Source organism: Scyliorhinus canicula, chromosome 17 (genome assembly GCF_902713615.1).
Source record: "Scyliorhinus canicula chromosome 17, sScyCan1.1, whole genome shotgun sequence".
Taxonomy (NCBI): Eukaryota; Metazoa; Chordata; class Chondrichthyes; order Carcharhiniformes; family Scyliorhinidae; genus Scyliorhinus; species Scyliorhinus canicula.
In genome coordinates this window covers 121335558-121359847 of record NC_052162.1, presented here as the reverse complement: position 1 = coordinate 121359847, position 24290 = coordinate 121335558, and the positions used below count along the sequence as shown (strand labels likewise).

Sequence of the window (24290 nt, the reverse complement as noted above, 5' to 3'; positions counted from 1 at the left end):
AAACTTTTTGGACACTAAGGGCAATTTAGCATGGCCAATCCACCTAACTTGCACATCTTTGGACTGTGGGAGGAAACTGCAAAACCCGGAGGAAACCCACGCAGACAAGGGGAGAACGTGCTGACTCCGCACAGACAGTGAACCTGTGGGCACAGCAGGATGTTTGTCTGCATGAAGCTGAAACGTCATTAACACAATGCCCGCGCTCTGATTGGTTGGAGGAACACAGTCCTTCCGGTCCTCCAACTCTTCCCATTAGTTGCTGGCCGACTGGAAAAAATTGGGCAACGGATGTCACGTGGTCATGGATGTTCTTTTGACCTTAATGGGAATAACCGTCACTGAGCATGGGCATCTTCTCCTCTCCCTTGGACGTGCGCAGTCCCTGTCGTCCGTCCCCCGCGCAGTGGATAGAGTGGTTTCCCCGGCATGGGGGAGTATGGGAGATTCAGCCGCCATTAACCATCTCCAAACCAGTTTCCAAACCCCTGGGACTGGGATAAAAGTGGGAGCTGGGGGCAGTGACCCCATTCCAGACAAAATGTACATGTCACTGGGTTTGATTTTGACGTCCCCCTTTGAAAACAGTTTGTTAACTTCAGACAACTGGGTAACATATTGAGGAGGGCAACAGTTGAGAGTGAAGCTGAACCCGAGAGTCAGCACCTTCAGGGGGAGAATTGTGGAAAAACAGGAGGAGGATAATGGGATGAATTAGTGTTACAATCAATAGGGAAGGAGTGTGTGGAGGCAGAGTTCAGAGAGCAGCAGTATTTTCTGTCACATGATCATGAGCTTGGACAATTTTACCAAATCATCTGTGAAACCGGATTTACAATGTCCGTGAAAACACCTTGGGATGTTTAATTACATAAATGTGCGGTATGAATGCAGATTACTGTGTTATTGAAGACTGACACTTGAGCTCCTACACTACCCAGAACACCAAGACCCAGATCATGAACAGTCTGATTAACCAGCTTATTTACACAGATCAGCCCAGCCCACCCATTCTCAGTGAATCTGCTGTTCTCAGGCTCCTTTGTAACTCCATCACTGCCCTCACTGTGCTGAGCTCAAGTGTGAATAAAGCATTTATGTCTTCAGATTTTTAGTGTGAGGTTAAACGTATCAGGAGACGACGAATAGGTCGGGTCACTCCTCTCATTAAAATACAAGTCTGAGGGACTAATGGATGAGCTGTAATTATGAAAAATTTTGATACTCATGGAGAATGTTTTACTTGTAAGGTAAGAGCAAAACTAGAAGCTATCAATGTGAGATAATCTAATCAGGAATTCAGGTGAAACCTCTTCCTCAGAGAGTGGTGGGATGTGAAACTCACTACCACAGGGATTGGTGGAGGTGAATATCATCAATATATTTATGGGAAGCTGGATGAACACGAGGGAGAAATGAAAAGACGGAGACACTGATAGAGTCAGATGGGAAAGCATGAGAGGAAGCTCAAGTGAAGTATAAACACTGGCATGGATTGGTTGGGCTGTTTCTAGCTGTATATTCAATGTAATTTAGCCTGGTATGCCTTTAACTCTCACATAGTAGATTCCGGGTAAAGAGAAACAGTTTCACTCCAGAAAAACATTTCAGCTCATTGTTTCCAGCTATTGTCCAATCAGTGCCTCTGTCAGCCAGGTGTCCATGTGAGGAGTCAAGGTATTCAATTCAACTGCAAAGATCTCCTGTATTTGTACCATAGATCTTTGAAGAGCAGATTTTTTTTCAAATGGACTGGATATTTAAATTTATCAGGTGGTGTTACTCAATTCGTGAAAGTGCTTAATTATCAGACTATCTGATTCAAATCAGAGTTTGTTTTATACAAAGTAGGCACATGATCAGCACCCCATCACCATCTCCAGCCATTGATACCCAGTGGCAGCAGTGTGTAGCCATCCTCCCAGCAGTCACGTAACACCGTGGTTAGCACCATTACTTCACATTCGCCTAGGGACGGGTTTGATTCCAGGCTTGGTTCCACTGTCTGTGAGGAGTCTGCACATCTCCGTCTATTCCTGCGTGGTTTCATCCGGGTGCTCTGGTTTCCTCCCCCACGTCCTCAAGATGTGCTTGTCAGGTGAATTGGCGACATTCCTGGAATTCTCCCTCAGTGTACCTGAACAGGTGCCGGAGTGTTGGCAACAAGGGGATTTTCACAGTAACTCATTGCAGTGTTAATGTAAGCCTACTTGTGACAACAATAAAGATTCTTATAATAATAAAGAATATTAATTACTATCTGCCCAAATTTATTTTCTAAGGGGCCTCTGTGGAGTTAGGTTACACTCAGATAACCGGGAACTTATTGAATGGGGGAGCAGGCTCGAGGGGCCGAGCGGCCTACTCCTGCTCCTAATTCGATGTATCACATCCTTTATAATAGATTGTAGCATTTACCTCCTACTGATGTCAGGTAATGGGTCTGTGGTTCCCCGTTTTCTCTCTGCCCACCTTAAATAGTGGGGTTACATTTACCATCTTCCAATCTGCAGGAAACATTCCAGAATCTATAGAATTTTGAAAGATGATCACCAATGTATCCACTATCCTCTACAGCCGCCTCTTTCAACACTCTAGGAATGGAGAGCATCAGCTTTTGGGGATTTATTAAACTTTCAATCCCATTAATTTCTCCAGTGCTACTTTTTCACTGATACTAATGTCTTTCAGTCCCTCGTGCTTCACTGGTCCCTTGGTTCTCTCGTGTTTTTTGGGCCAATTCTGTATTCTTCCTCGATGAAGAACAGACACACATTGTTAGGTTCTCTGCCATTTCCTTATTCCCCATTATAAACTCTCCTGTCTCTGCTGGAATGGACCCACATTGGTCTTTGCTAATCTTTTCCTTTTCACATTCCGATAGGAGCTTTCCAGTTCTCCCCAGTTTGCTGTCATATTCTGTTTCTCTTTATCAGTTTCTTGGTCCTCCCTTTGCTGAATTCTAAAACAAGTTCCCAATCCTCAGCTACTACTATTTGGGCCACTTTATGAGTCTCCTCCATTGAATCTAATGAAATCTTTAACTTTTCTTGTCAGCCACGATAGCTTCATTTTTGCTGTTTAATTTTTTGCTCTGAAAGGAACCTAATTTTAGGTAAATAAAATGCTAGCGGTTGCCTGTCTACTGTCTATCGTCATGCATAGAACAACAAAGAACAAAGGACAGTACAGCACAGGAACAGGCCCTTCGGCCCCACCAAGCCTGCTCGGATCATGATGTCTGTCTAAACTAAAACCTTCTGTGCTTCCAGGATCTGTATCCGTCTATTCCCATCCTATTCATGTATTCGTCAAGATGCCGCTTAAACATCACTATCATACCTGCTTCCACCACCTCCTCCGGCAGCAAGTTCCAGGCACTCACCACCCTCTGTGTTAGAAAACCTCCCTCACACATCTCCTCTAAACTTTGCCTCTCGATCCTAAACCTCTGTCACCTGGTAATTGACTTTTCCAACCTGGGAAAAAGCTTCTGACTATCCACTCCTGTCCATGCCACTCAATTTTGTAAACTTTTATTAGGTCGTCCTCAACTCCGTCGCCTAGTGAAAATAAACGGAGTTTATCCAACCTCTCCTCATAGTTAATCCCCTCCAGGCCAGGCAACATCCTGGTAAACCTCCTCTGTAAGCTCTCGAAAGCCTCCACATCCTTTTGGTAATGTGGTGACCAGAATTGTAGGCAATATTCCACATGTGGCCTAACTAAGGTTTTGTGCAGCTGCAGCATAACTTGCCAATTTTTATACTCAATGCCCCGACCAATGAAGACAAGCATGCCGTCTGCCTCCTTAGCGACCTTATCCACCTGCATTGCCACTTTCAGTGATATGTTTATTGTCATTTCCCAATCTACCACAGACAACTTGCCCCTCATACCATGACAGTTTCCTTCTGTGAGAAACACCCAGATAAATTAGGCAAAAGAACCCTGTAACCACCATAGCCCATCTTCATGGCCACATGGCTGCTTTGGGAACTAAATATCTTCCAACATGCAAACACCTTTTCATTCTGTGCTCCTCGTCAAACTTGGAGCCACGTATTCGCAACGGGGCTCAAAAATGGTCAGCCCCCCCCGGAGGCAGAGGTGTTAGACCGGCCGTCCAGCAGAAAGAAACCCTCCAATCATCACCATTCACCCAGATGTCAGAATGAACAAAATGCAGTCCTGGTATGTCAGTGATGAGCAAAAACAATAACAACGGAGCCAACATCTGGAATTTATTGTGAACTTGTTGGAGTCACAACAGGTGTGATGAATCACAAAATCCCTCCCCACATTGAGGAGCAGATGAATGGACTCTCCCCAGAATTCACTCGCTAGGTCTCCATAGTGGGATGGATCATTGAATGTCTCCCCAGCTCAGAGCAGGTGAATGGCTTCTTCCAGGTGTGAACTCACTAGTGTTCCTGCAGGGTGTATGGATATCTGAATCTCTTCTCTCACTAAGAGCAGGTTAACACCTTTTCCCCTGTGTGAACTCGCTGGTGTCTCTGCAGGTGGGATAACTGAGAGAATCCCTCTCCACACTGGAGAGCAGGTGAACGGCTTCTCCCCCAGTGTGAACCCGCTGATGTATCCGCAGGTTGGATAACTGAGAGAATCCCTTCTCACACTGAGAGCAGGTGAATGGCCTCTCTCCTGTGTGAATTCGTTGGTGTTTCTGCAGTTCGGATGATTGAGTGAATCTCTTCTCACACTGAGAGCAGGTGAACGGCTTCTCCCCAGTGTGAACTCGCTGGTGTATCCACAGGTTGGATAACTGAACAAATCCCTTCTCACACTGAGAGCAGGTGAATGGCCTCTCCCCAGTGTGAACGCGTTGGTGTGTCAGCAGGCTCGATGAAGTACTGAATCCCTTCTCACACTGAGAACAGGTGAACAACCTCTCCCCAGTGTGAACTCGCTGGTGTATCCGCAGGTTGTCTAACCGAGTGAATCCCTTCCCACACTGTGAGCAGGTGAACGGCCTCTCCCCAGTGTGAACTCGCTGATGTATCCGCAATTTGTCTAACTGAGTGAATCCCTTCTCACACTGAGAGCAGATGAATGGCCTCTCCCCAGTGTGAACTCGCTGGTGTTTCCGCAGGTCGGATGATTGAATGAATCCCTTCTCACACACAGAGCAGGTGAATGGCCTCTCCATGGTGTGAACTCGCTGGTGTGACTGCAGGTTGGATAACCGAGTGAATCCCTTCCCACACTGAGTGCAGGTGAACGGCCTCTCCCCAGTGTGAATGCGTCGATGAGCTTCCAGCTGAGATGGAACCCTGAATCCCTTCCCACAATCTCCACATTTCCACCGTTTCTCCAGAGTGGGGGTGTCCTCGTGTCTCTCCAGGTTTGCTGATCAGTTGAAGTCTTGTTCACACACTGAACATGTGTATGATCTTTCCCGACTGTGAATGGTGTGATTTTTTTCAGTCTGTGTAACTGGTTCAAACACTTTATACAGTCAGCGCTCTGGAACATTCTCACTCTGGTGTATGTGTCTCGGTGCTTTTCCAGTCACACTGATGTTTTGAAGCCAACAGAAAAGACAAACATTTCTCCTTCTAGATTCAAAGTCCGGTGATATTCAGTTCAAGCAAATTGATGAGACTCAGTCAGATTGAGGACGTGATGTTTGAGATTCTGTCTGTAATTCCTCCCTCTAATTTCCTGTAAAAACAGTTTACAAAAGTTATTTTTCTTCTCCTCATTTTGGAGAAGGTATCCTGAAGTAATGACAGTCTGGCTAGTGGGGTTAATCCTCCGGGTCCTCAGTCTTATTGAGGAATGTCCCCTTGGATCTATTGTGGTGGTGATTCTTTTGTATTTTGTTATTAGGGAGGATTTCTGTGTTGTTGACTTCATCCTACTCTGGTGCAGACGGGGCTTTTATTAGTGAAAGGAGCAGTTTATAAGAACATAAGAACTGGGAGCAGGAGTCGGCCATCTGGCCCCTCGAGCTTGCTCCGCCACTCAAAGAGATCATGGCTGATCTGTTGTGGATTCAGCTCCACTTCTGGCCTGTACACCATAACCTTAATCCCTTTATTCTTCAAGAAACTATCTATCTTTATCTTAAAAACATTTAATGAAGGCGCCTCTACTGCTTCACTGGGCAAGGAATTCCATAGATTCACAACCCTTTGGGTGAAGAAGTTCCTCCTAAACTCAGTCCTAAATCTACGTCCCCTTATTTTGAGGCTATACCCGCTAGTTCTGCTTTCACCCCCAGTGGAAACAACCTGCCCCATCTATCCTATCTATTCCCTTCATAATTTTATATGTTTCTATAAGATCCCCCCTCATCCTTCTAAATTCCAAGGAGTACAGTCCCAGTCTACTCAACCTCTCCTTGTAATCCAACCACTTCAGCTCTAGGATTAACCTAGTGAATCTCCTCTGCACACCCTCCAGCGTCAGTACGTCCTTTCTCAGGTAAGGAGACCAAAACTGAACACAATACTCCAGTGTGGCCTCACTAACACCTTATACAATTGCAGCATAACCTCCCTAATCTTAACTCCATCCCTCCGGCAATGAAGGAGAAAATTCCATTTGCTTTCTTAATCACCTGTTGCACCTGTAAACCAACTTTTTGCGACTCATGCACGCACACACCCAGGTCTCTCTGCACAGCAGCATGTTTTAATATTTTATCATTTAAATAATAATCCCGTTTGCTGTTATTCCTCCCAAAATGGATAACCTCACATTTGTCAACATTGTATTCCATCTGCCAAACCCTAGCCCATTCACTTAAACTATCCAAATCCCTTTGCAGACTTCCAGTATCCTCTGCACTTTTTGCTTTACCACTCATCTTCGTGTCGTCTTCAAACTTGGACACATTGCCCTTGGTCCCCAACTCCAAATCATCTATGTAAATTGGGGGCCCACACTGATCCCTGAGGGACACCACTAGTGACTGATTGCCAACCAGAGAAACACCCATTAATCCCCACTCTTTGCTTTCTATTAATTAACCAATCCTCTATCCATGTCACAACTTTACCCTTAATGCCATGCATCTTTATCTTATGCAGCAACCTTTTGTGTGGCACCTTGTCAAAGGCTTTCTGGAAATCCAGATATACCACATCCATTTGCTCCCCATTATCTACCGTTCTAATAATGTCCTCAAAAAATTCCACTAAATTTGTTTGGGGAAACTTTGGTGCCTCTGGTGTAAAGTGAGTTGGAGGAGAGGGTAATGGCACATGCCCGATTGTGGCGTGAAAATCTGATCTTGTTCTCTCCTAACTAATAGAAGCAGTTAATCTGCAAATTTTCTCAGGGAATGTACGGGGCATCCATCACCCTATCAGAAGGAAAAATACCCTCTCCTTTCTTAAGGAGAAAGTCGACATGGCTTTATTACAGGAAACCCATCTGAATTATGAGGAACACTTTAAATTGAGGCGGGATTAGATGGGGCAGATTTCTTCACCTCTTTTCATCCAGTCGCAGGGTTGTGGCGATGCTTATTATACACTATCCAAGCAGTCAGGGTAACCCTGCCGATTACAATGTACATGTCAATTTCCTTTGTGCTGTTCCCCCCATCCCCCGTCCCTCCCCTCCGCCCCTTCACTCGTCGTTTCTGGGTCCTTCCTGGGCCCTTCACTGTACAATGGAGTTCTCTGTTATTTACAAGTGGACGATGCCCTCCCCTCCCCCCATTGATGGGCCTCCCCCCTTCCACACCATGCACTCCCTGTCCTGTTTTTAAACCTTCCCTTGGGGGGGTTCCTCTTCTTGTGTTTCTGTTCTCGGCTCGCTGGTCTCTGTGTCGGTTGGTTTCTGGTTCTCCCTCCTTGTCCCAGTAGCCCCTCCCCCCCTTTCCCACCTGTTCCCTGTGATCCCATTGGCTCCCGTACGCCCACCTCCCTCCCCAGTGTTCTATCGGCCACTGGCTTCAAACAGGTCCTGGAACAAGTTGGTGAATGGTCTCCATACTTTGTGGGAACCATCCTCTGACCCTCGGACGGTGAACTTGTTCTTCTCCAGGTGGAGAAATTCTGATAGGTCTGCCAGCCAGTCTGCAGCCTTTAAAAAGGCTGTGGAGAATTCGACAAGTCTGGGGCATATCCAGAACATGTGGGCATGGTTTGTCGGACCCCACTGGCACCATTCACATTTGCCCTCCGTCTCCGGAAGAAACTGCTCATTCGGGTTCTTGTCAGGTGTGCTCTATGCACAACATTCAGCTGCATGAAGCTCAGCCTGTGTAGGAGAAGGTGGAGTGGTCCCGTTCAGTGCTTCACTCCAGAGTCCCCACCCTGTTCCCGTCCCTCGCTCTTCCTCCCATTTATCCTGGGTTTCGTCAAGTAAGGAGCACATCCTTATTTCGAGTTGTCCGTACAGGTCCCCACAGTTTCCCTTCCCCAGACTGTCAGCGCCCAGTAACTCCTCTTGCATTGTGCTTCTCAGGGTTCCTGGGTATGATGGTGTCTCCTTGTGGAGAAAGTTTTTGACCTGGAGTTCATCCCTGTTTGGTTGGTCCAGTCTCTCCGTCAGCTCCTCTAAGGTCGCTAGTCTATTTCCCGTGTAAAAGTCCCTAACCATCAGTGTTCCCCCGTCCTGTCTCCACCCCTTGAAGGTGGCGTCGAGAATGGCTGGTGCAAACCTATGGTTGCCACAGATGGGGGCCATGATGGACACATTGGTCAGACTGAACTGCTGCCACATCTGGTTCCAGGTTCTCAGGGTAGCTACCACCACTGGACTGGAGTGTTTTGCTGCCGGGGATGGGAGTGCAGCCGTGACGAGGGCTCGGAGGGTCGTTCCCGTACATGAGGACTCGTCCATCATCACCCATTCCATGTCTGGGGCCTTTCCCCATCCCCTTACTCCGCTGTGGCTGCCCAGCGATAGTATTGCAAGTTCCGGAGGGGGAGGACCCCCATGTTTCTTCTCCATTGTCGTACTGTTTTAGGGATTCCTGGATTCTTGCCCTCCACACAAACGCCATAATCACCTGATCTATTGAATGGAAAAAAGCCTTGGGGATGTAGATCAGTGAGGATCTAAGAGGAACCTGGGCAGTACGTTCAACTTGATCGTCTGCATCCTCCCCGCCAGAAGCAGGAGTCCATCCCATCTCTGTGGGTCTTTTCTGACTTCCTCTGCCAGAGTGGTCAGCTTCCACTTGTGGATCCGTGTCCACTTCTGGGAAACCTGGATCTCCAGGTAGCGGAATTTGTTTTGGGCTATTTTAACTGGGAGGCCCTCCAGCTCTGCCCCTCCCCCACACCGGGAAATCTTTGTTTTTGCCCAGGTTGAGTTTGTAGACCGAGAAGATTCCGAACACTCTCCGGGGAGGGAGGGGTGTCTCGGAGGTGTACAGTCCCCGGTAGAAGGCCTGGAATGCTTGATTGACCTTTTTTGGTTGGGCTATGGGACGGCTATGGTTGGGCAGCCCGGTAGCTCAGTGGTCAGCATTTTTGCTTCACAGCGCCAGGGTCCCAGGTTCGATTCCCGGTTTGGGTCACTGTCTGTGTGGAGTCTGCACGTTCTACCCATGTCTGCGTGGGTTTCCTCTGGGAGCTCCGGTTTCCTCCCACAAGTCCCGAAAGGCATACTGTTAGGTGAATTGGACATTCTGAATTCTCCCTCTGTGCCCGAACAGGCGCTGGAGTGTGGCGACTGGAGGATTTTCACAGTAACTTCATTGCAGTGTTAATGTAAGCCTACATGTGACAATAATAAAGATTATTATTATACCAGTCTGCCTCTGTTATCCTTTACCTGGACTATTTCCCTCATGGCTGCCTTCTTTCTCAGCTGGTGAGCCAGCAGGCGGCTAACCCTCTCCGTGCTCATATAGATCCCCCGTGTCTGGCGGAGTTGGTGCACTGCCTTCCTGGCGGATAGCAGGTGAAAGTTCTTTTGCAGCTTCTTCCTCTCCAGCAGAAGCTCCCTGGTCAGGGCCTCGGAGTATTGTCTGTCAATCTCCAGAATTGAGTTGATCAGTTGCTGCCTAACCGCTCTCTCTTCCCTGTCTGAGCCTTTTGCCGATTATTTCTCCCTTAATCGCAGCTTTCAGTGCCTCCCAGAACGTGGAAGGTGAGACTTCCCCGTTCTGGTTGTTAGTGATGTACTTGCCGATGGCCGGTGATGTTTTCTGGCAGAAGACCTTGTCGGCCAAGTGGGTCGTGTCCAACTCCATGTGGGGCATTGGGCTTGGCCCATCTCCAACCTCACATCCATGTAATGTGGAGCGTGGTCTGAGATTACAATCATGGATTATTCCGCTCTGGCTATTTCTGGAGGCACCGATTTCCCCACAACAAAGAAGCCGATGCGAGTGTAGACCTTGTGTACTGGTGAGAATGAGAATTCCTTCTCATCCGGGTGTAAGAATCGCCAGGGATCCACTGCCCCCGTCTGCTCCATGAACCGCCAGGGATCCACTGCCCCCGTCTGCTCCATGAACCGCTAGGGATCCACTGCCCCCGTCTGCTCCATGAACATTCCCAGTTCCCTCGTCATGCCTGTCATTTTCCCCGTTCTGGGATTGATCTGTCAGCCAATGGATCCTGTTAACAGTTATGAAGTTCCCCCTCATGATCAGGCCGTATCCCCCCTCTTCCATCTCGCCGCCACCACACCGTATCCCCTGTATTCTATCTCCCCCTACCCCACCCTATCCCCCCTCTTCTATTTCCCCCCACCCCACCGCATCCCTTCCTGTTCCATCTCCCGCCCCACCGTATCCCCCCCTCTTCTATTTCCCCCCCACCCCACCGCATCCCTTCCTGTTCCATCTCCCGCCCCACCGTATCCCCCCCCTCTTCTATCTGCCCCTCCACATCACCCTATCAGAAGGAAAAAGATCCTTTCCTTTCTTAAGGAGAATGTCAACATAACCTTAGTGCAGAAAACACATCTGGATGATGAGGAACAATTCTGGTCACCCTATTATGGGAAGGATATTGTTAAACTAGAAAGAGTGCAGAAGAGATTTACCAGGATGCTGCCAGGACTTGATGGTCTGAGTTATAAGGAGAGGGTGGGTGGGCTGGGACATTTCCCCCTGGAGCATAGGAGGCTTAGGGGTGATCTTATAGAGGTCTATAAAATAATGAGAAGCATCGATAAGGTATATAGTCAACACCTTTTCCCTGAGGTAGAGGAGTCTAGAACTAGGGGGCATAGGTTTACGGTGAGAGGAAAGAGATACAAAAGAGAGCAGAGTGGAAATTTCTTCAGACAGAAGGTGGTGAGCATCTGAAATGGGCTGCCAGAGGCAGTGGTAGAGGCGGGTACAATTTTGTCCTTTAAAAAGCAGTTAGACAGTTACATGGGCAGGGTGGGTATAGAGGGATATGGGCCAAATGGTGGGCCAAACAGGGGCTGGTTTAGCTCACAAGGCTAAATCGCTGGCTTTTAAAGCAGACCAAGCAGGCCAGCAGCACGGTTCGATTCCCGTACCAGCCTCCCCGGACAGGCGCCGGAATGTGGCGACTTGGGGCTTTTCACAGTAACTTCATTGAAGCCTACTCGTGACAATAAGCGATTTTCATTTCATTTTCATTTCATTTCATTTCATTTCATTTCATTTTCAAATGCTGGCAAGTGGGACTAGCTTAGTGATAGAAACTGGGCGGCATGGACAAGCTGGGCCGAAGGGCCTGGTTCCAAGCTGTAAACATCTATAACTCTACCTGGAACAAAAGAAACCTCGCCTCAAGTTTGTTAAGCTCCAATCACCAGGAGCTAAGGGAGGGTAAAGTCTCCCAAAAATCAGGCTTCATCAATTGGCCTCTCGTCTTAGGTTCATAAGGGATTGGGTTAGGATGGAGCCAACATTCATCTGGCTCAATACAGAAGCAGACCAGTCAGGTCTCCCTCTATCCAAAACTGGCATAGGCTGATTATGGAATGGATCACCATGCAATTTTTAATGACTGTAATTCATTCTGAGTCTGATGCATTGGGTAAAGTATGGGACTCCTACCTCAAATACATAGGCTCCAATTTGACTGACTTGCACCTCCTGAGCTTTCCATGAGTGAATTTAAGTTAACTTAGGCCAGGAGTAGGGCACAGTGGTTAATGTTGCTACCTCAGTGCCAGGGACCCAGGTTAAATTCCAGTCTTGGATGGCTGTCTGTGTGGAGTTTGCACGTTCTCCTCGTGTCTTTGTGGGTTTCCTCCGGTTGCTCAAGTTTCCTCCCACTGTCCAAAGATGTGCAGCGAAAGTGGATTGGTCACACTAAATTGGCCCTTAGTGTCCAAGATGTTTAGGTTAGGTGGCTTGACCATGATCAATGCACCGGGTTACGAGAATAGGATGGGGGGTGGGCTTCAGTGAAGTGTTCTTTCTGAGGCTCACTGAAGACTTGAGGGGTAAATGGCCTTCTGCACTATAGGAATTCTATGTCATCTATGTTGTGTTATTCATTTTAATTTGTATATGCAGTTAGTCTGTTTGTAATATTTTACAAACTGAATTGTTATCCTCTGTTTTTATATAATCTTACCCTCTTTCCCCACTCACTATTTTAACCTGTTAACTGGTTGTTCAATTGATCTGGCATTTCATCTCAAGGCTCTGGTTCCTCAAATATCCTGTTCCAAATTAATTCTGCAATGTGTTGCATGTATTTATGTTGGCAATATCTCTTGTTCCGCTCTTGCCCATTTCCCACCATTGTTTCTGTTACTCTGCTGTATTCATTCTTTAAAAAATGATTGAAAAAACAACAACTTATTACAAATCTGCCCACCTCATCCTTGAATATATTCAATGACCCCCATTGGTCCCTGTGGAAGAGAAATCCAGACTAATAACCCTCTGAGGGAAGAGATGACTGGAAATATAACATAGCAACAGTACAATATTACAAGGCTAGAAATAATAATAAATGTACTTTATTACAGAACCATAAATAATATATCTAATTTGTACCATATAACACGAGACTTGTCTCTGTCTGATATTAACTTACTGTCTCCTTAAATGTCAGCCATCTCCTGGGGAAACCAGCCCTTTAATTGTGAACATTAGGAAAGAGACCATCCTTTAGCCAGGCCAATAAATGTGTCAAGCTGAGGGAGCAAAGGATGTCAATGTCTTTAAGAGAGAGAGACCTGGGCCAAGCTTTCCAGAGTCTGCACCCTCCCTGGATTTACTTCCTTTCCCTTCAGTTGCTGCAAGTGACCAATTGAAGGTGATAATGAGAAAAGAAATGGAAAGGGAAGAAAAGAAAGTGTTTTACTCACAGATGTTGGAGACAGGAGGACGTTTCAGTCTGTGTGAAGCCCCAGGTTTCCTCGTTGTCCAGCTTCCGCATTCAGACAACGGGGGAGCTCATTGGATGGATGAAGAGTTCTTCCGGTTCACCAACTCTTCCCATTGGTCAACAACCTTCCTCCGCCCCACTCATTGTTCCCCTCCTCCAGACAAGGTTTCGAGGCAACCGGCTGACAGCTGCGGCCAGAGTGAGAAGCCTCTCGGTGATTTACCCTCCACCCGGCACGAAACTGCGCATGTCGAAGAGAGAGGAGAGGCTGCGCATGTGCGAGGGAAATCCCACCCTTGACCTTCCTGCTGAGGCATTGACCAATGGGAAGGCTTGGATGACCGGAAGGACTCTGGTCCTCCAGGCTATCAGAGCTCCGGCTTTGTGTGAATGGAGATTGACTTTCACACAGACTGACACTGCCTCCTGTCTCCAACATCTGTTCTTTTCTCTTCTCTTTTCTCCCCCTTTCCATTTCTTTTCTCATTCTGACCATCGAATTTCCTTTTGGAAACATTCCATCATCTCTGCTTCTGCCCCCAATGTAGGGAATGGGCTCCAGATGTTTACCAATTTCTTTAAATGCAAATTGGTTTCAGAGAGCACAGAAGAAAGCCATTCTGCCCATCATTTCCATTCTGTCTCTTTGAACCAACTATCTAATTAATCCCAGTACCCTGAAAGTTTATACTTCTTTCCAGAGTGTGTCCAGTTCCATTTTGAAAGCTATAGTTGAATTTACTTCCTGCACAATTGTCAGACTGTGAATCTCAAATCATAATAACTCGTTCTCTTTTAATTTAAATAATTTCACAATATCCTGTATTTGGTTTTTCACAAGGTATTTGAAATTGAGTGAAAGGCATGGTTTTTTTTTTTATAAATGTTTTTATTCAGTTTTCATATTTTATATTGAACAAATTACAAATTGTTAGGAGAGAAAAAAAAACAAACACGCAAAAATTAACATACATATTTACAGGTAAGCATCTTCGTAGTAGTAACTGCGCCCCCCCCCCCCCCCAACATGTTTATTTAGTTTGGTTTTGGGCCTTAGCTAGCCATCGAACCCCCGTAACGAACCTGTAGCCCCCCCCCCCCTCCCGCCCCCGCCTCCCGCTACCTTCCCCCGACTATTCTTCCTCTTGTACATTGGCCACAAATAGGTCCCGGAACAGTTGCATGAATGGCTCCCACGTTCTGTGGAAGCCGTCGTCCGACCCTCGGATGGCAAATTTGATTTTCTCCATTTGGAGAGATTCCGAGAGGTCGGACAGCCAGTCCGCAGCTCTGGGCGGTGCTGCTGACCGCCAGCCAAACAGGATTCTACGGCGGGCAATCAGGGAGGCAAAGGCAAGGGCGTCCGCCCTCCTCCCCAGGAATAGATCTGGCTGTTCTGAAACCCCGAAGACCGCCACTATCGGGCATGGCTCCACCCTCACTCCACCACTTTGGACATAACCTCGAAGAAGGCTGTCCAGTACTCCACGAGTCTGGGGCAAGACCAGAACAAGGGGCGTGGTTGGCCGGGCCTCTTTGGCACCGTTCACATCTGTCTTCCACCTCCGGGAAGAACCTACTCATACGGGTTCTTGTTAAGTGGGCTCTATGTACCACTTTTAGTTGCGTCAGGCTGAGCCTTGCGCACGTGGAGGTGGAGTTGACCCTATGCAGTGCTTCGCTCCAGAGTCCCCACCCTATCTCCATCCCCAGGTCGTCCTCCCATTTCCTCCTTGTTGCGTCCAGTACTGTCGTCCCTATCTACCAGTCGGTCATACATGTCACTGCAGTTCCCTTTCTCTCGGATACTTGCGTCCAGTAGGTCTTCCAGTAGTGTCTGTCGTGGCGGTTGTGGGTACGTCCTTGTCTCCTTTCGTAGGAAGTTTTTGAGCTGCAGGTACCGTAGCTCGTTCCCCCCAGCTAGTTGAAATTTCTCTGTCAGTTCGTCCAGTGTTGCGATCCTGTCGTCCGTGTATAGGTCCCTGACTGTCAGTGTCCCCCCGTCCTGCCTCCACCTTTTGAAGGTGGCGTCAGTCAGTGCTGGTGTGAACCTATGGTTGTTGCAGATGGGAGCCCTGTTCGACATTTTGGTCAGGCCAAGTTGCTGCCGCAGTTGGTTCCAGGATTGGAGGGTGGCTGTCACCACTGGGCTGCTGGAGTGTTTTTGGGGGGGATGGGAGTGCTGCCGTGGCGAGGGCCCGGAGGGAGGTTCCCATGCAGGAGGCCTCCTCCACAGCACCCACTCAGTTCTGGCTCCTGGATCCATCCCCTTACTCGCTCGGCTGTTGCTGCCCAGTGGTAGAATTGTAGATTCGGGAGGGCTAACCCTCCCCTGGTTTTTGTTTTTTGTAAGACCTTCTTTGGGATCCTAGCATTTTTACCCCCCCATACGAACGCCATGATGAATTTGTCCAGCGCTTTGAAAAAGGCCTTGGGGATGTAGATCGGAATGGATCTAAACAGGAAGAGGAACCTGGGCAGTACGTTCATTTTGATCGTCTGAACTCTCCCCGCGAGGGAGAGCGGGAGTGTGTTCCATCTTTGCAGGTCCTTTTTAACTTCCTCCGTCAGGCTGGTGAGGTTCCATTTGTGGATCCCTTTCCAGTCATGGGCTATTTGGATCCCCAGGTAGCGGAATTTATGTCGGGCTTGTTTGAACGGCAGCCCCTTTAGTGCTGCCCCCCCCCCCCCTTGCGGGTGCACTGGGAAGATCTCACTTTTGCTCATGTTGAGTTTGTAGCCCGAGAAGGCTCCAAACTCTTTCAGGAGCGCGATGATTCCGTCCATGCTGCTTTGTGGGTCCGAGATATAGAGGAGCAGATCATCCGCATAGAGTGAGACTCTGTGCTCTCTACCTCCCCTTCGGATCCCCCTCCAATTTTTTGCTGCCCTGAGCGCGATTGCTAGCGGTTCAATTGCTAGTGCGAACAGCAGCGGGGACAGTGGGCATCCTTGTCTGGTGCCCCTGTGCAGCTGGAAGTATTGGGAGTTGGTATTGTTGGTCTGTACACTCGCCATGGGAGCGTTGTACAGGAGCTTTACCCAACCGGTGAACCCTGTTCCAAGCCCGAACCGCTCCAGTACCTCTATGAGGTAGTGAAAGGCATGGTTGATACACAAAACTACGACTTAATCTTTCTTAATGATAATTGTGAGTGGGCCGAGTATGATATGTCCATGTCTGGGGACTATTTCTAAAATGAAATTACATTTCTAGCACCTTTCATGACCACAGGATCTCCTAACACATTTTATATCCAGTGAAGTGCTTTTGAAGTGTAGTCACTGTTGTCATGTGGGGAATGATAGGTATGCCTTAGTAACAAAATTTAATTAAAAAATCATCTTCATCCATCTTCACTGTTATAAGTAACAAGGTCAAGGAAGCCATGTTAAACTCTAGCATGAGTGGACTTCTAATTAAAAAATGAAGACTGTAAAAACCAAAGTGTTTCCAGAAACTACTGAAGTAGTAGAAATTGTTTAAACTATTCATTCCAAAATTTTGAAAAGCTACTGGTCATCATATATTGCCAAAATCTGGCTCCAAAATAAGATTCATTGTTCCATCTGATCAAAATTAGTAAGATAGTAAGCTATTGTATTTTACAAAACTGTATTTGAACTACTGTATCCTGTATTAACTAAATGTATTAATTGAAGATTACTGTATTAATTAGCTACCTGTCAGACATAGATGATTTAATTAGTAGTGAACTTTAATTGAATTACAGTTAATTAATCAATTGTTATGTTAAAAGACAGTTTTAATTGCTGTAAAAATGTAATGCTACTGTGTATGTAAAGAACGTGCAATGAGGATAAATATACTGGCAAAAGCGACCATCAAACTCTGATTAGCCTCAACATCTGAAACATGATTGTACAGAATTAGAAAAAAGGGATAGTAAGAAAAAGTTCTGTGTATTCATGTCTACAAGTAATGAGAGATGTGTGGAGTTTGTATGTTTTCCCAGTGTCTGCATGAGTTTCCTCGGGTGCTCTGGTTTCCTCCCATAGTCCAAAGATGTGCAAATGTTAGGTGGATTGGCCATGCTAAATTGCCCCTTAGTATCCAAAGTTCCCACCATCAGCAAATGATAAGAGCAGATGATGTGTTTTTAGTGATGTTGATTGAGGGATAAATATGACCAGGACACCGGGAATAACTCCCCTGCTCTTCTTCAAAACAGTGACTGTGGAACTTTTACACCCCCTGAGAGGGGCCCAGACCAGGGCCTCAGTTTAACATCTTATTTGAAAGCAGACGTTGTGACAGTGCAGCAACTCCCTCAATGCGTGGGACCAGGAATGTTGGATGTGATTTTTGTCCTCGGGTCTTGGGACTGGGATTTGATCCCACTACCTTCTCTGACTCAGAGGTGAGAGAGCTGCCCACTGAGCCACTGCTGACACTATAGACTATGGGCGCGATTTCTCCAGCCTTGTTGCGCTCTCGATCAAGAGTACTAAGCCGCTGAATAGAGGGAAATGCCAAAAAGAGATCAGTGCCGGTGCCAACAGTTTACGATGCAACCAGCCCGCTTCCCTTGGTGAAATCAGGGATCTCGCCGGAGCGAGGCGAAGAAACAATCACCACCACTTCAGCCCCATTTCCATACAATTAACGAGACCCCCAGAATCCAACGGCCTCCCGTCAGTCAACGGCCTCTCCAGCAAGTGCTCACGCTGGCACCGATAGTATTTCTTTTGAAAAGCTTGAACCAGGCAGAAGGCCTCCTGTGGTGAAGCCGAGGAGGTGAGCCGCCACTTTGCTCACAGGCAAGAGCCCGGTCCGCTGGGCCTGCTGACCCAGTACTCGGGGGGTGGGGACCTTCCACAGGGGTGGGTCACCGTGGGGTGGGGTGGGGAAGGCTCTGGGGGTGGCAAACACTTGGACACCACCATGCCAACCCCTGGATCATGTGTTGCCCATTCCGGGGGCAACCCTTGTCCTGCCCATCTGCCCCAACGACCACCCGTAACCCCCACCGACTGCTGAGGAGTCTGTCTGTGTGGCTGAAGGGCTATTGCTGATAGAATTGGCAATGTGGCAATGTGAGCCTTCACAGATGCCAAGTGGATTCCCTGTGGGTGGGCAGGCCTTGTAGCATGTGGGAGTCATTGCCGAGCATTGCAATCAAACCTTGATGCCTTGACTATTCTTTGTGCCTTGAACACTTTGCGGGACGGCAAGAGCATACACACAGCATCACGCACAACCAGGGATGGGAACAGAGCCTCCGGGACATGCCCACGGCCAGAGGGTGTGTGGTGCAACGTCAGGTTCGTGGGAGGTGGGGGGGGGGGGGGGGGGACTCTGGAGAGATGGGCAAGGGACGGGGGGTCCAGCCGCATTTGCGACGAAGTGACAGAGGCATCAATATCATAATATTTGTGCAAAGAGGCAATTATTATGCTGTATATTATCCCACTCCTGGTGGCGTGGTGCCCCTGCGCCCAGTGCCCCCCCCCCCCCCCACGCCCAGTGCCCTCAGTGATCCTCGACGTGCCTGGCCCTCCTCGCTCTAACACTATGTCTCACTGTGATCAACGTGGACGAAGCTGCACAGGCGTGACTGACGCTCATTCAAGTGTCTGTCTGAAACTGTGCACCAGGGACTGAACGCAGGCCGACCATTTTGGTTGAAGCCACACTCACGTGACTGATAGATTTGAAGCCGCGGAGGTGGGCCAACGCTCACTCGAGCGTCTGGTTGAAGCTGCACAGGTTTGATGGGCGTTGGTGAAGCCTTGCAAGTGGGCCAATGCTCACTCGAGTGTCTAGTTGAAGCCGCATAGTTCACTGCATTTTCTTTCCCTTTGTCTATTTGTTATATTTCTCCCTCCATTGTGTCAGAAAATAAATAAATAAATATTGCCGAATACAAAAAGAAAGGGAATGTTCCGGGTTCTGATTGAGGAGCCGTGAGCTCCATCACAGGTTTCATAGCGGAACATCAATCTCAGTTAATGCAGAAAGATGGTTGGGACCCACACCTTACGGCTGGGGAACAGGAAAGCTGGCGGATGGGTCAGAAGAAGGATAGAGAACAAAAGGGGTAATAATTATGAGCAGCCTATATTTAGTGAATAATTAGACAAAGGAATGAGACAATCCAGCCCAGCCGGTGGCTGCAGTTTGCAGCAACACAGTTGGGCAGATAGGGTGGGGCCGCCCCAGTGGATAAAACACAATCACCAACCGCCCTTGGGCCGAGGATACTGAGCCTCATCTCCCTGTGGCCAGAACCACAGGGAAAAGTAGAGACATTTAGTAATCCCACAGGGTAAGGCTAATCCTGAAGGAACACAAATTTGCTGAGGAATGGCAATGGTGTCACTTTACCTGCCTGAAGACACAGGAAACTGAGCGATAATTCAGCTGGACAGCTGGAAATGAAATACAGGCTTGTGTCTCAAAGGAAAACTCTGTCTGTGAAAAAGCATTTTTGCAAACTTTAAGCCAAGGTCATTCAAAGCAAGTTGATAAGGACAAGTACAGCTCCTCCTGCGATTACCAAGGGGGAGGCTGCCCTAAACATTCAGTCATATATCCTCCCCTCCCTTGTACTGGTGAGTTAGCAACAGTTATAGTTTAAAATGTAACAAATGAATTTACTGTTCCATTTGAGATGCTAATAAGAGTTCTTTTAATTGGGTTTAGTTCTAAAAAAAAATGTTTACAATTAGTTTGCATAGGAAACTAAACTTCATCTAATGTGAAACTCTGATTTGAAAAAAATCAAACCGCTAGGATTCAAGAGATAGGTTTGAAAGTAAGCAGCCCATGTTAAGGTCAGTCTGTTCCATAACAAAGATAAGCCGAGTTTGGCAGCCAATCCAATTTTAACTCCCCAGTACATTTGGGTGATAAAACATGTTGAGAGTCAGTTTTTCTTAAAATAGTTTTTTATTCTCCTCTTTTCTCCCATTTTACACCCATCAACAATAATCAGAAACAAATATGTCAAACACCATTTCAATAAGACCGACCCCATCCTCCCACCAAACCCCAAACATTAGCTCACATGTTCACATAAACAAATGACAAAAGGAATGAGGAATCGCTCATGGTCGCCATTAACACACACCGCGCCCCTCCCCCAACCCTCCCACCCACACGGCCCAACTAATGTTCAATGTTATCCAGTTCTTGAAAGTGCATAACGAATAATGCTCATGAATTGTAGAACCCGTCCATCCTTCCCCTCAGTTCAAACTTAACCTTCTCAAGAGTCAAGAATTCCAACAGGTCCCCCCGCCACACCAGGGCACAGGCTGGAGAGGCTGCTCTCTAACCCATCAGGATCTGCCTTCGGGTGATCAACGAGACGAAGGCTACAACATCTGCCTCCGCACCCGTTTCCAACCCTGGCTGGTCCGACACCCCGAATATGGCCTCCTGGGGGCCCGGGTCCAGTTTCACGTCCACTACTTTAGAAATTACCCTCAAAACCTCCTTCCAGTACTCCCCTATCTTTGGACAGGACAAAAACATATGAACGTGATTAGCAGGGGCCCCCCGCAACATTCACACACATCCTCTACTCCTTCAAAGAATCGGCTCATCCTCGCCCTCATAAGGTATGCTCTGTATACCACCTTCAGCTGTATCAGCCCCAACCTCGCGCACGGGGTGGAGGCATTCACTCTCCGGAGCACCTCACACCAGAACCCCTCCTTCATATCCTCTCCCAACTTTTCCTCCCACTTTGCTTTGACCCCTTCCAGCGGTGCCTTCTCCTCCTCCAAAATAGCTCCATAATCCACTGACACTGCCCCCTTCTCCAGTCCCCTTATCGTCAGCACCTCCTCCAGCAATGTGGAGGCCGGCTCCACCGGGAGGCTCTGTATCTTCTTTCTGGCAAAATCTCGAATCTGCATAGATCTAAACATTTCTCCCTGCTCCAGCCCATACTTCACTTCCAGCTCCTTCAGTCCTGCAAACCGACCCCAAAGAAACAAAATCTTTTAGTGTCTTAATCCCCTTCTCCTCCCATTTCTGAAAATTTCCATCCCACCTCCCTGGCTCAAATCTGTGGTTCCCCCGAATCGACATTTTCCTTGATCCTGCCCCCAACCCGAAGTGTTGGTAAAACTGTCTCCAAATTCTCAATGAAGCTCTTATTACTGGACTCCCTGAGTATTTCCCCGGAGCTATCAGGAGCGGCGCTGTTGCTAATGCTTTCAATCCCGAACCCGCGGGACAAACCCTCCTCCATTCTGACCCACTGGGAATCAACCCCTCTGACCCAGCTCCGCACCTTCTCCACATTCGCTACCCTGTAGTAATACATCAGGTTTGGAAGACCCAAACCCCCTGCCTGCCTTCCCCTCTGTCGCAGCACCTTTCTAACTCTGGCCACCTTCCCTCCCCATACGAGCAAAGTAATCCTTCCTGCAATCTCTCTGAAAAAAAGTCTTCCGCAGGAAAATCGGCAGGTATTGAAAAATAAACAGAAATCGCAGCAACACGTTCATTTTAACCGCCTGTACCCGACCCGCCAGTGCCGAAGGGAGACCGTCCCACCTCGCCAGATCGGCTTTCACTCACCCCACCAAACTAGAAATCTTGTACCTGCGGAGCCCCCCCCCCTTCCCCTCGGGCAACCTGCACCCCCAGGTACCGAAAGTGAGTCCCTGCCCAAGGAATGGCAGCCTCCCCACCCCCGGCCGAGACACCACAAAAGACTCACTCTTGTCCAGATTTAGTTTGTACCCCGAGAATGAGTCAAACACTCGGAGCAGCTCCAATATTCCCCCTATCGAGACACTCGGTATAACAGCAAGTCATCAACATATAAGGACACCCTGTGCTCTATTCCCCCCCCCCCCCCCCCCCCCCGCCCCCCAGTATTCCTTTCCATATCCCCAAACTTCTTAATGCAATGGCCAATGTCTCAATCACGAGTGCAAACAGCGGGGGGGGTTCCTCACCTATCACCTTCGGGAGGCACTCCACCAGCCTACCCACCAGTACCTTCGCCAATACTTTTGCGTTTACATTCAGAAGCGATATAGGCCTATGCGACCCACACTCCGTCAGATCCTTATCTTTTTTTAGCAAAGTTTGTGGTAACATCCCCCTCCCTATCACCTCTTCAAACATCCCCACCATCAGGGGTGCCAGCTTATCCTTGAATTTTTTTTATAATATTCCACCGGAAACCCATCCGGCCCTGCCACCTTCCCCGACTGCATCCTCCCAATCACATTTTTTATCTCCTGCTCCACTATCGCTCCTTCTAATGTAGCCCTGCACACCCCCCCCCCCCCCCCCCCCCCCACTCACCCCCCCCTAACCTCGGGTACTCCAGCCCATCTAGAAATTCCTGCATCTCCCAGTCTCCCCCAGGTGGCTCTGACCTGTACAACCTCTCATAGAATTCCTCAAAGACCTTGTTAATCAGCTCCGGAGCCACCACCAACTTCCCTGCCCTGTCCTGCACCTGGATAATTTCCCTTGCCGCTGCTTCCCTCCGGAGCTGACCCGCTAACATACCCACCTTCTCTCCATGCTCATAAACTGCCCCCCTTGCTCACCTCAGTTGGCGTACCGCCTTCCTGGTAGACTATCGGTCAAAGCTCCCCTGTAGTTCCTTCCTCTTTTCCAACTTCGCTGGGTCCACATCTTCTGCATACCTCCTATCTACCTCCAACATCTCATCTATTACCCTCTGTCGTTCCAACCTCTCCTCTTTGTCCACCCTAGCCTTGAACAAAATCACCTCATCTCCTCTCCACCGCCTTTAGAGCCTCCCAGACAACTGCCCACCACACCTCACCCGTACAGTTGAAACCTACATATTCCTCAATTTTGTCACAGGACCCTCAGCCCCCCAACAGTCCCACACCTAATTTCCACCCCGGCCTCTGCGCTACCCCCTTCTCCAGCACCATATCCACCCAATGCGGAGCATGATCTGGTACTACAATTGCCGAGTATTCCAACCCCTTACTCCCAGCCAGCAAAGCCGTCCCCACCACGTAAAAGGTGATCCGTGAATATGCCTTATGGACTGCCGAGAAAAACGAGTACTCCTGTTCTCTCGGGTGCAGAAACCTCCAAGGGTCCACCTCTCCCATTTCCACCATTAGCCCAGTAAACGCCTTCGCCCTCCCTGATGGGACCAGCGAGCACGGCCGTGACCTGTCCAACCTGGGCTCCTGCACCAAGTTCCAGCCCCACTATCAGTTCGTGAGAGTCCAAATTGGGAATGGCCCCAAACACCTTCTTTGCGAATCCCACATCATCCCAATTGGGACTGTACACACTTACTAGCGCCACTAACCTCCCCTCCAGTGCCCCTGTCACAATCACATACCTACCCCCCTGATCTGTCACCACCTTCTCCATCTGGAATCGTACCCTTTTGCTGACCATTACCGCTATCCCTCGAGCCCTCTGTCAAATCCAGAGTGAAACACTTGGCTAACCCAGCCCTTTTTAAGTCTCACCTGGTCTTTCACCCTCAGGTGAGTCTCCTGCAGCATTGTTACATCAGCTTTCAAACCTTTAAGATGCGCAAGCACCCGTGACCTCTTGACTGGACCTCCCAACCCCCTCACGTTCCAATTGACTATCCTAACTGAGGGTCTCTCACTCCCCCTACCCTTCTGATCCACCATCATCATACCACCGGGCCCTGCCCCATGAGTCTGACCCACCCCCTATCCATTAACTTCGAACCCCTTCCACCCCCTCCCAGAATCCCCCCTGCACTTCCTCTCAAAAAAAAAGTCTCCCTGTATCGATCCCTTCCCCCTGCCTTGCTCGGCATGAAGACCCATCGAAACCTGCTAATCAGGCTCCAATGTCCACAGCCCTCCTCTCACCTCACCTCCGTTCACTAGCCAACTTTAGTTAGCTAGTCCTCTCATTCAACGGTGAACCCACGTTTCCTCCCTTCTTCGCCGCTGCTTTTTGCATCTTTTTTTCCCCAGTGATTGGTGTCATTCTTTTATTTAATGATGTGATATTCCCAATGAGAGAGTGACCTCGAGGAATTGAGCTGAGTTCTAACT

The 24290-nt window shown here is 48.4% G+C and overlaps 1 protein-coding gene across 1 annotated transcript in view; it reads left to right on the top strand.

The window, feature by feature from the left end:
• The window catches only part of LOC119951768 (zinc finger protein 721-like), a 290874-nt gene that overhangs the window by 74486 nt on the left and 192098 nt on the right, over positions 1–24290 (top strand). The gene's annotated exons all lie outside the window — the stretch shown is intronic.